Below are 10744 nucleotides of genomic sequence, written 5' to 3'. Positions count from 1 at the left end.
TACCTGCAGAAACAAAAATTAACATTTTTAAAATAGAAGTATTTTCATCGTTCGCTGGGATACCTGCATTCTGATTGTTGCTTTCGGTAGAACAAACATTTTCTAGTTGTCCAATACCTTTCACAATATTTTCTAGCTTCACCTTTTTTCTGCAATGCTGAGCTAGTCAATATTAGCATTCAAACATCTTCTTGGCGGAGCCAAACTTTCATGCTTTGCAATTACTACCGATGCAGTGCGTAAAAGCTAAACGTAACCTTTGGTTCAAAACTTGCAAAGAGTTTTTTATATACATGGTTCGCGAATTGGTAGGACCCCATCAAACAAGGAACTACTATTAGCCTGAGATAATTGGTAATTATTTCTTATGACTTCGCTTTCAAAGTTCCATCTACCATCGTAAGTTTAAAGCATTTTTATACAGTTACATGTACTTGAAAGCATCAAGACCATGTTAAACAAGGAACTACTATTAGCCTGAAACAGTAATTATTTCTATTAGTTCATTTACCATCAAAAGTTTAAGACGATTTTTATATTTTTTATATTGGTTTTTCAGGATTGATTATTTTTATGGTGCTTTCAAAATTTTAGCAGACAAAACAAAAAGCTTTAGAATTGGACAACGGGAGAATTAATTGTTATTGATATAAAGGATTCATTTTTCATACTGTTTTGGAGACACTTTTCTATTGATCAGTTTATATTGTGGGCTCGAAAAGATCAAATAGCGTCAAGGTGATGGTCAAATGAAGGTGGAATTCGCTTGGGGAGTGCCGGTATAATGTCCAACCCTATTCTCAGGTTGGCGCTCAAATGGAGGTAGTGCTCAAATAGAAATGGTGTTCAATTAGAGGTTTTAGGGATGTATCTCTTATGTAAACAGCAAAAAAGAAAAATATTTAGAGGGAAAGTTTTCTTGACCATGACCTCAGTTGTAGGGTAATTTCTGTTTCTATTTTAAAGTACCTGTTGATTTATGTTATGTTTTCATATTTTATATAAAGATCATAAACTCTTTTAATAATGGTTAAGTAGAATTGTTTCAAAAGAGAAACATGCGTTTTTATGAATCAAGTATATTTTCTACTAGGAGTTCAGCGCAAATCACTTAATAAACATAATGAACAAATTTTTATTCAACTCAATAGTTTGGTTTGTTCAACCTATAATACAAAAAAAACATTTTATTGTTTGAGAAACAATTTACTATTCATTTGTTTCCATAAGTACTGAAAACTTATTTACAGTTTAGTATATAGACAAGCTTCCATTTTAGACCAGATCAAAGATATCCAGTTATTTCATAAAAGACACAATAGTTAACATGAATAACAAAATCATAGCAAACACTATTTTCTAATTTAATACAAGTCATATGAGCACACAACCTTATACTGTTTTAGTGTCCATCTAGATGCTAAAAACTACAATACCTTAAAACTGAATGCTTTGATATAATGTGGGAAAATATTCCATGGACTCAATCATTTTCCTTTAGACTTCTTTTTTTTCTTGTGGGAGTGTTTCTTGGGACTTTTGTTATGAGATTTTGATCCACTGTAAAATCAAATTGTATGTCATATAATTTCATTAGGTTAAAAAATGAGAGGTGTTCTAGTTCTTTCTGTAACTTTATGTACCTGACTCATGTACAAGTCAGACATTTAATGATTTTGGTACATTTAGTTAGTACCAACCTACAGTTATAATTGCAAAACTGTGGTTACATGTTTTGACTATTATTACTACTGCTGGTTAGTTATCTGTTTTAAAACGGTAACCTTCATGAGATACAATATAAAATATGGTGGCTGGCAAATGTAAACTGAAAATAAAAGTTTTAAGATCGCCATTGGAGCTCGATATTGTTTGAAGCAAGCTTGCTTTTTACAATAACGATAAATTGCACAAACAACTAGTATATTTTATCAGAAACTGTCATTGTTTTTTTTATATTTGCAATTGTTTTTTATGTCTAAAATTGTCAGCTAGCCAGAATGTTTCAAGGTTAAAATCGATCAAACTTGATTCTGTTTACAATGCAATAAACAAGTGAGAGTACGATTTGTACGTCTATTGTTGCAAAGAGACCGAAACAACAGAGACCCGTAACGCCAGAAGTTTTACACAATAGTCAATATCATCTGTAGTGACTGCATTTTTTTTCTGAGCATTTTTATCTTAAGAATGTTTTCTTTATTTTAATGTCTAAGGAAGTAAGCTTTAAAATATAGCTTTTTCATTGTACAGATTTCCACCGCACTGGTGCCAACCTCTTCCGAAGGCTTGACTCTTCAAGCATAGAAAAAGTGTTTTTTACGAAAAGAATTTTCGTTTTTGCAAATTTTTAACCAATAACTGTATAGCCTAGAAAGTATGGAATTATGAGGTTGTTTTGTAACATAAAGGTATATTAATATTATTTTTAATGAAAAAAATTCTGATCAGGTCTTTTAGCTGAGTTAGTACAACAAATGTGCAAAGCGTGATTTAAAATTGATCATGACCCAAAAGCGAGTCTAGCATAACAAGTTTTACTTTAAGGAGTACATCTCTAGTTTTAGAAATCGATAAAGTGCAACTCCAACTTTATTTGAAAATGCAAATTTTTCAGCAAATTTAAGCTCCAAATTCATTTGAAGCATGAGAACGGACTGATTGTGTAGCCAGTGACTGCAACAGTAAGTATAATGCAAAACCCAAAACTGCAGTGATATTTTAAAGTGTAAAATAAACTGTCAACATTGGTTTAACAAATAAAGTGGGAAAATACTTCACAGTGGGTAAATTTGAGTGAACAATCACGTTCCTTAGGTGTTTTATGGTCACTTTATTAATGCAGTCTGAGGAGAAAGATGGAAACAGAACTCATGATAACATCTACATGTTTCAAGCTTCCTTAAAAACAGAAGTGTATGTAGCTCGGGATTTAATTATTCTTCAATTTAGCAGACCATTCTATGAGGTTTTAGTAAAATATATGCAACAATACCTTGCATTCTTTGTTGCATTGAATTATGTTTTAAATAGCTCTGTTAAGGAAGTATGTAGTGTGCTGCAAAACTAATAAAAACTGATGAAATGCAGACAAATAAGTTTGTTATTTTTAGAATGTTGTAAACCATCACCTTTTTGTTGAACTCTTCCTTCTCACTGATAGACTTCTACTTTTCCGAGAATGCCTTGATCCTTTATGTCTTTAATATAAAAAAGAATTTGTTCGTGTTTAGGACTTCAATGTTTAAAAGAAGATTGGTTAAAGTTAAGAATAACAAAAAATAGCAACAAAAGCTCACATTAAAAATAATTTTAAATTTTTGCATTTATTTCACTTTTCCATAGATTGTATTTAGGCCTTTTTTCTCTTAGCATGACTTTGGACAGATCGACAAGCAGACGGACTCTTATCTTATTATATTAAAGAGTAAAATTGAAAAATTTCAAATCGCCTGTGCATGTTTTAGTAAATTTGGCTTTAGGTAGCCTACTGTTTAAAACACCCACCTATTTGCTTATTTAACAAAACAGTTTAAATCGTATGATCATATTGTTGGACCTAAGGCTTCAGGAAAAAACAAAGTTCATCACCAATCGATTGTTTTATAAATAATGCTAGTTTTTATTTACACATAGAGGTTTAATTGTGAATTGTGTAGCTCTGTAGGCTTAAAACGATATATTGATTGATGCAGTAATTGTATACCAATATAAAATTAAGTTTAGCACTTTAAAAATTAGTAGGCCTATTATTTCAATATATTTTACTGTACCATTGCAGTTTAATATAAGATTGGTAAACAACTTTTCAGAGAAGCCTGTATTTTTATAACGTATCAGCTTTTCCAATGCATCTGACAAAAGGTTTAACAGCTTACTTGTTTGGGTAGTAGTACACAATGACTATTTCTGAGTGTAAAAAGTTGTGTGTTATATTGTCTAGCAATAATCTATTTGATAATACATTCCTTAAATTGAATCAACAAAGTTTTTATATGAAATTTTACGGCAATGTTTAAATCAGATGTTTGCTGTTTAGAGTGACCCTCAGCAAAAGAACAATGGTGTTTAGGTTAAGCTCCATTAACTCAAAAGTTTAATTTATTTGGACAAGTTTGAGATTCATTGTAATTTGTAACTTGGAATTTTTAGCTAAAATTTATTGTACAGTACAGGAACAATAGCTTACTATGAAAAACTTCCAACTAAATGTAAGTCTGGAGTTGAGCACTATTGAAATTGAGCGTTATTCGCAATGAGATGATCTTAAAAAATTCAATATTAAAAAATGGTAAAACCGCATACTCACTTTTTGTCTTTTTTTCTATGAGATTTATGAGCATCTTCTCTAAAAATTTATATCAAAAAAATAAATATTCAAGATGTTATTACTTTAAATTTAAAATACATTGTGTCTTGTTTTAGTTAGGCAAACATTGTTTGTCAACCAGAACAGCAAAAATTTAATTGATTATTTTTTTGCTGTTCTGATTTGTATGAAGGTATGTAACTTGATTAAGCATACAAAAATTTCATTGAGAAAAATTATAAATATATATATACATATATATATATATATTTATATACATATATATTAGAGTTGCCCCGATTGCAATATCGGAATCGGTATCGGTGCCGATATGGTTGTTAAGTATCTGAATCGGTGTTGGCTGATCTTTTCTTAAAAAATCGGAAACTTCAGACACTTTTTGCAGATCAACTATCTGGCAGAAAACCATATTTTAGCCTGCTACACAAACAAAAATCATCAGCTGCAAGTTCCTTGCTTTTACCTAATGAATTCCAGGCCTGTCACACAATCTATTCCATGTCTATAGCCTGATAAACAACAACACACCTGAGGAATCTTTTGGCTTTATTCAGGACGTAATCACCAAGTGCTGTATTTCCTAATTACAGCGGTATAATTTTTTGCAGCCAATCACGAACAAGAGACCAATGATGGGAAACAAGAATGCAGTGTAATATTTCTATGTACTAGCATTACAAAAGTAATTTGAGCAGTCGATGCATAAAGTTATCTATCTCTCTTGATCCTGATAATATGATGTATCATTTGCATTGCATAAAATAACTTCAGTGGCTTATCGGTATTTAGCCTGTCCTCCATCATCTGCGGCAAGTGAGTCCTTCTTCGGTACAACTGGCTACATCGCTAGAGATGGAAAATGAGGATGTCTCAATGAGATAATCGAATCACTAACGGTAATTTTGAGAAACATTTATTTGCTCTAAACTTGTACAGGTGCATCAGTTCGTTCAGCAGTAGAAGACAGACTTCATTATCACAGAGAAAGTTGTACCACTAATAGTAATTACCATTATTAATAGCAGATTGCAAGAAACATGGACTGTTTTGTTACTAGCTGCACGGTATGTCAGAATGTGAATATATATACATGTATATCTTTTTTCCATAAATACATACAAATAAATACATCAAAATTTATAATTTCTTTGCATTGTATTTGTATAGTAAAATTACCAAATACACATATCTATGCAACACAAAAGATCTGAATCCGTATCTGAATCAAATTATTTTTCAATAAGAATCGGTATATCGGATCGGTATCTGAATCGGCTGGTGAAATTAGAATCGAGGCATCTCTAATATATATACATGTATATATATAAATATATATATATACTGTATATATATAAACAAATATAACACTCGCGCACTCGTGTGTTCATGTGTGCATATGCATGCCAATACACATGCACATACATGTGTACACTCATAGTCACAATAATACATATGTCTAAGCATGCACAATTTCTTTGCATAGGCATAATCAGCAGCACATACTATAAACATATTTACACATAGATATTTCAATTCAAAAGCAGTAATACTACAGGCATAATCCTTACCCTTCACTAGTATTTTTAACATAGAATAGAACTCCAGCAACGGCGAGACCCAGCGCCAAGACTCCTACCAAAGAGAGAACTACTGCCAAGGTTTTGTTGACTACCACCCCTTTTTTGTCAGCGGACTCTTTCAATACTGAGCCTGTTGAAAAGTTTGTTGTATTTAATGCAAAGTAAGATATGCCATCAACTGTCTCATCTATAAAACAACAGGATGAGACTTAAATGATCACAATTTATACGTCAGCTGCAGAATAGAAGCAAATTTTTATGAGCAAGTGTACGCATAAAGACTTGCTCCCACATGCTCACACATAAACTCATGTAAACATCTGTACCTGAACGCTTATTCAAGCACTCTTATGACTACCTGAAATGACACAGTTTTGCATTACTACAACTTGAAAACTTGACACATGGTTGCACACAGAGCAAAAATACTTTTTACTATAATGAGGGCCGTGTTCATCCGTTTGTGATAGCGTCGGAAAAAATAGACTGCTTTCACAGGAATCGAACCCGAGTTGTTCATTTTTCTTTTTTTTCTTTTTTGTCTCACGATGGGCAAGACCAAAAAGTATACTACAGTGCACCCTCAGGATAGTGCACCCTCAGGATACAATTACCATAATATATGAATTTTTCACTAAACAAGGTGGAACATGATAATTAATTTTGTTTCCTTCACTGTACGAGTCTTATTTCACAATACAAATTCAACAAAGTTTTTGCTGCAGTTTAATTTTAGCAGTCAGTGTGCTTGTTACATAGGTCAAAATAACAAAAACATTGCAATAGTGTTTGCTGAAAATATTTTCACAATGCCGAAAAGAGACACTGTAACTGATTTCTTTCAGTTCAGTAGTTCTTGTGTGTAAAACGGTAATATTTACCCTTTAAAACTGGTAGCAAAATGAAGGTTGCGATTCTTTCAAAAACAATTTTAGTGGTTAGACAATTTATCTTAAACTGCAACAAAGATTATCTTTATTACAAAAACAGCATCTATTGAGCTTTGTTGCCGATTTAGGTTATAAAAGGTTTTAATGAGATTAGCTAAAACTATATTAAAAACGAAGCCAGAAACTACTAGGTGATAAAAAATTAAAATTCAGTAAAATAAAAAAATACAAATGAAAACTTAGCTTTAAATCTGTGTTTACTAAGCTAAATTTATTTATAGTGAATTCATAGTTTATGCTAAACGTATCTACATGTATGTAATGAAGGTAAGAACTCTCTATGGTAGACTCTAATCAGCACATTGAAATGTTATATTTAAATGCAGATCATTACCAATAAATACACTAAATACAATAAAGTTACTGTAGGTAACCATAGTTACTAAGGTTAACATACTATATTGTTGTTAATTTTTATTATGTATAGCGCATATATACTTGTAAATGTTTGACGACTTTACCAGGGGATGTTTGCTTTAGCTAATTATTCTAGTTTCTATTATACCCCTACATACAAGTTTTTACCTTACAATGTCAACCCTGGAACGGCTTAAAATTGTGTCCTGAGGGAGCACTGTGGTGTTATTAAAAGTTTCGTAAACTAGAACATCAGTGATATGATATGCCTGTACAACCTGGGATTGACCAGGTAATAAAAAAGCCATTGAGCAGAAAGTTTATTTGTATTTAACAAATAACATCATTTTCTATTCTAACCTTTAAACCTCATATCATAAGGAAAATGTTTTTTGCATGTAAAATGAATTAAAAAAGAATAGAACAACTATAAAAGGGTTTAATTGTGAAATAATTAACAATTAATAGCTAAATTAAGTCTGTTTTGCTGCGATTACAATAAAATATGATTCAGTAATGATACAATTAATACAAACTGAGAAAACAAAATAAAAATTCGGAATACGTTAAACTAATAATAACAATTCTTGCATAAAAATGTGTGTGTATAAAAAGGTTACTGCTCCAGAAGAAGCTATCCATCAAAACTTTGAATACTGGTACTTCTCGATACTATATCATACTTTATTCGTCTCACCAACTAGAGAGAGAATGTCAATGCTCTTCCTAAAGAGATAATACGTGAAAAGGTCCACATGAAAAGAATTGGCCTCTACCGGGGATATAGCAATTGAACCTAACAAAAAACCAAAATTATAAGTCCAAGAAAACATGTAATAGCGTTGGGAGAATAGACTTCTTTGCACAGGAATTGAACTTGGGTATTCTATTTTTCTACCCAACACTTTAACCACCACATCTTTCAGCTACATTGCCACTTCAGGAAATAATCATGCACGTACTCGTTACTCATGACTGTTTCTCACGATGGGCAACACCGAAAAGTTTACTACAGTGCACCCTTAAGATACGATCATCCTGATATACATTCTTTTCATTTTACAAAGTGAAGCATGATAATTTGTTCACTTTACCTTACCATGTTATTTCACTATACAAATTCAACAAAATTGTTGTCAGAGTTCAAATTTGGCAGTCAGTGTGCTTATTACATAGGCCAAAATAACAAAGACACCGCAATGGTATTTGCCTAAGATATTTAACAATGCCTAAAAGAGACACAATGACTGATTTTTTTTCAATTGAGCGATTCTGGTGTGTTAAATGGTAATATTTTCCCTTTAAAACCGGTAGCAAAATTTGAGTTGCAATTTTTTTTAAGAGATGATTTTAGTGGTCAGACAACTTCTCTTAACCTGCTAACAATAATCCACTTCATTACGAAAACAGCACCGATCAGGCTTTTTTGCAGAATTCAGTAGAAAAAAGTTGTAATATAACCGGCTAAAATTGTATTAAAAGCGAAGCCGAAAAGTAAAAGTCAATAAAACAATGAAATTCAGTAAAATAGATAAAAATACATGTTAAGATTTAGCTTGAAGTTTGTGTTTAGTAAAATAAATTTATTTAAATTAAATTCAAAGTTTATGCTAAACATACCTCTGTGTTAACGGTACGAACTCTCTACGGTACCCTCTACACAGCAAATTGAAACGTTATACTTTACTACAGATCATAACCAATAAATACACTAAATACAATAAAGTTACTGTAGGTGACAATAGTTACTAAAGTTAATATACTATTTTGCTTCTAATTTTTAATATGTATAACGTGTATATACATGTACATGTAAAGTTTTGACGATTTGTACCAGGGGTGTTTTGCCTTATATAATTACTATGGTTTCTATACCTCTATGTACAATTGTTTTACCACATGATGCCAACCCTAGAACTGATCAAAGTTATATCCTGAGTCTACGGCAGTGAAGGAGTTAAACAGACCATAAAAATAGAACATAATACATAAATTCTAGATACGTCTCATAACAACAACCTAACAGCATTCGTAATTATTTAATAAACACAATAAAAAGATGATGGCAGCAAATGTTCAAGAGGAACAAGCAGATACTCCCACGACTGCTTTTGTTGAATATGCTTGCTACTATATGTGGTAATCTAGCAGATTGTTTGTTTTGACTGGAATATTCATGAAAGTGTATTAATCTCGTAAAAATAAAATTGCATCAGGGTGAACATTTACAATTCTGTTGCCTTGTTGCAAGATGCTATACTTACGTTAGAATTTGTGTTATACAATTATAAAAATACCTGTAGATTGCCTCATCTATTTTATGATGTTACAAACCAACTCTTCTGGCTTTTTAAATAGGAACAAACTAAACTTAGCTTTTTATTTTGGAATCCACAAATTTTGTAATTTCATAGTAGCCCTAAATTAATTTGATCATTTTGTCTACATAAGAAATTACCCTGTCATACAACCCACGACCAAAGTGATAATGGAAAAAGAAAGGGTAATGCTGGTTTAGAAATTCAATATTAGCAGTCAAATGGCAGTGCAGTGCAATAGGAGAACTGCAATGGTAGCTGCAATGGTAGCTGTAATGTACTGGGTGTTATTATGTACAACAAAGAGCAATAATGAAAGGAAAATATTATATGTTTATATCTCTCCCCTGCAATAGGAGAAATGCAATGTTAGAAGTAAAATGGCAAGCTGCTGTGTAATATACACAGGCTGGGGGGCTGTATATCATTGATCACGACAACCAATATCAAGAAGTTGTGATATTTACTTAAGTGTCTGTATTTATATCTAAAAGATTATGCTGAATTTAAAAATTTAAACATATTTTAGCTGGTTGTCATAGAAATAGATGTATATCTATAAGAAAATGTAGGCCTATTACTTAATTTTGCAGATATTAAAAACAACTTGGCAATACTGCGATATTGGGCACAGCCGCAGTATCATCAACAAAATCTTTAGAAAAATAATAATAGTAACATATTGCACACCATCCGTCACTATATACTTCGATCTTGTATATTCGAATGATTATTCTTATAACTAAATTTTATAATAATCTTATAAATTCGAATAGTTATTCTTACAACTAAATATTGTAATAATCTTATAAGAATCATTAAAAAAGTATTATCGTCTTTTCCTTTACTTTCACCGCTTTGGACATCAGTTGAAATACCAAAGTACTCATTATAAGTGTCCAAATGTCAGAGTCCAGTAGAATCAGCAAAAAAGAAACAATTACTTTTCAGTACTTCTACGTTAATTACAGAAACCTTCGGCAATTGGTCATTGCCATAGACTGGTGAAATGTGCTCGTTTTTTCGTAAAATGCGCACGAGTTAATGGTTCTACTCTCTATTGCACGGCCTTATCGGCGTTTCGTTGGCCGGTCTTAATTTTGATTAAAAAAGATTTGTCAAGTTTTAATGGTGATTTTAGGCCAAATTAATCTGTCTATTTATGTATAATTCAATCAGATGGGTTAGTTTTAGGATATTGCATCAACT

The sequence above is a fragment of the Watersipora subatra genome, chromosome 8 (genome assembly GCF_963576615.1).
Source record: "Watersipora subatra chromosome 8, tzWatSuba1.1, whole genome shotgun sequence".
NCBI classification, from domain to species: domain Eukaryota; kingdom Metazoa; phylum Bryozoa; class Gymnolaemata; order Cheilostomatida; family Watersiporidae; genus Watersipora; species Watersipora subatra.
This window is presented reverse-complemented; position numbering follows the sequence as displayed.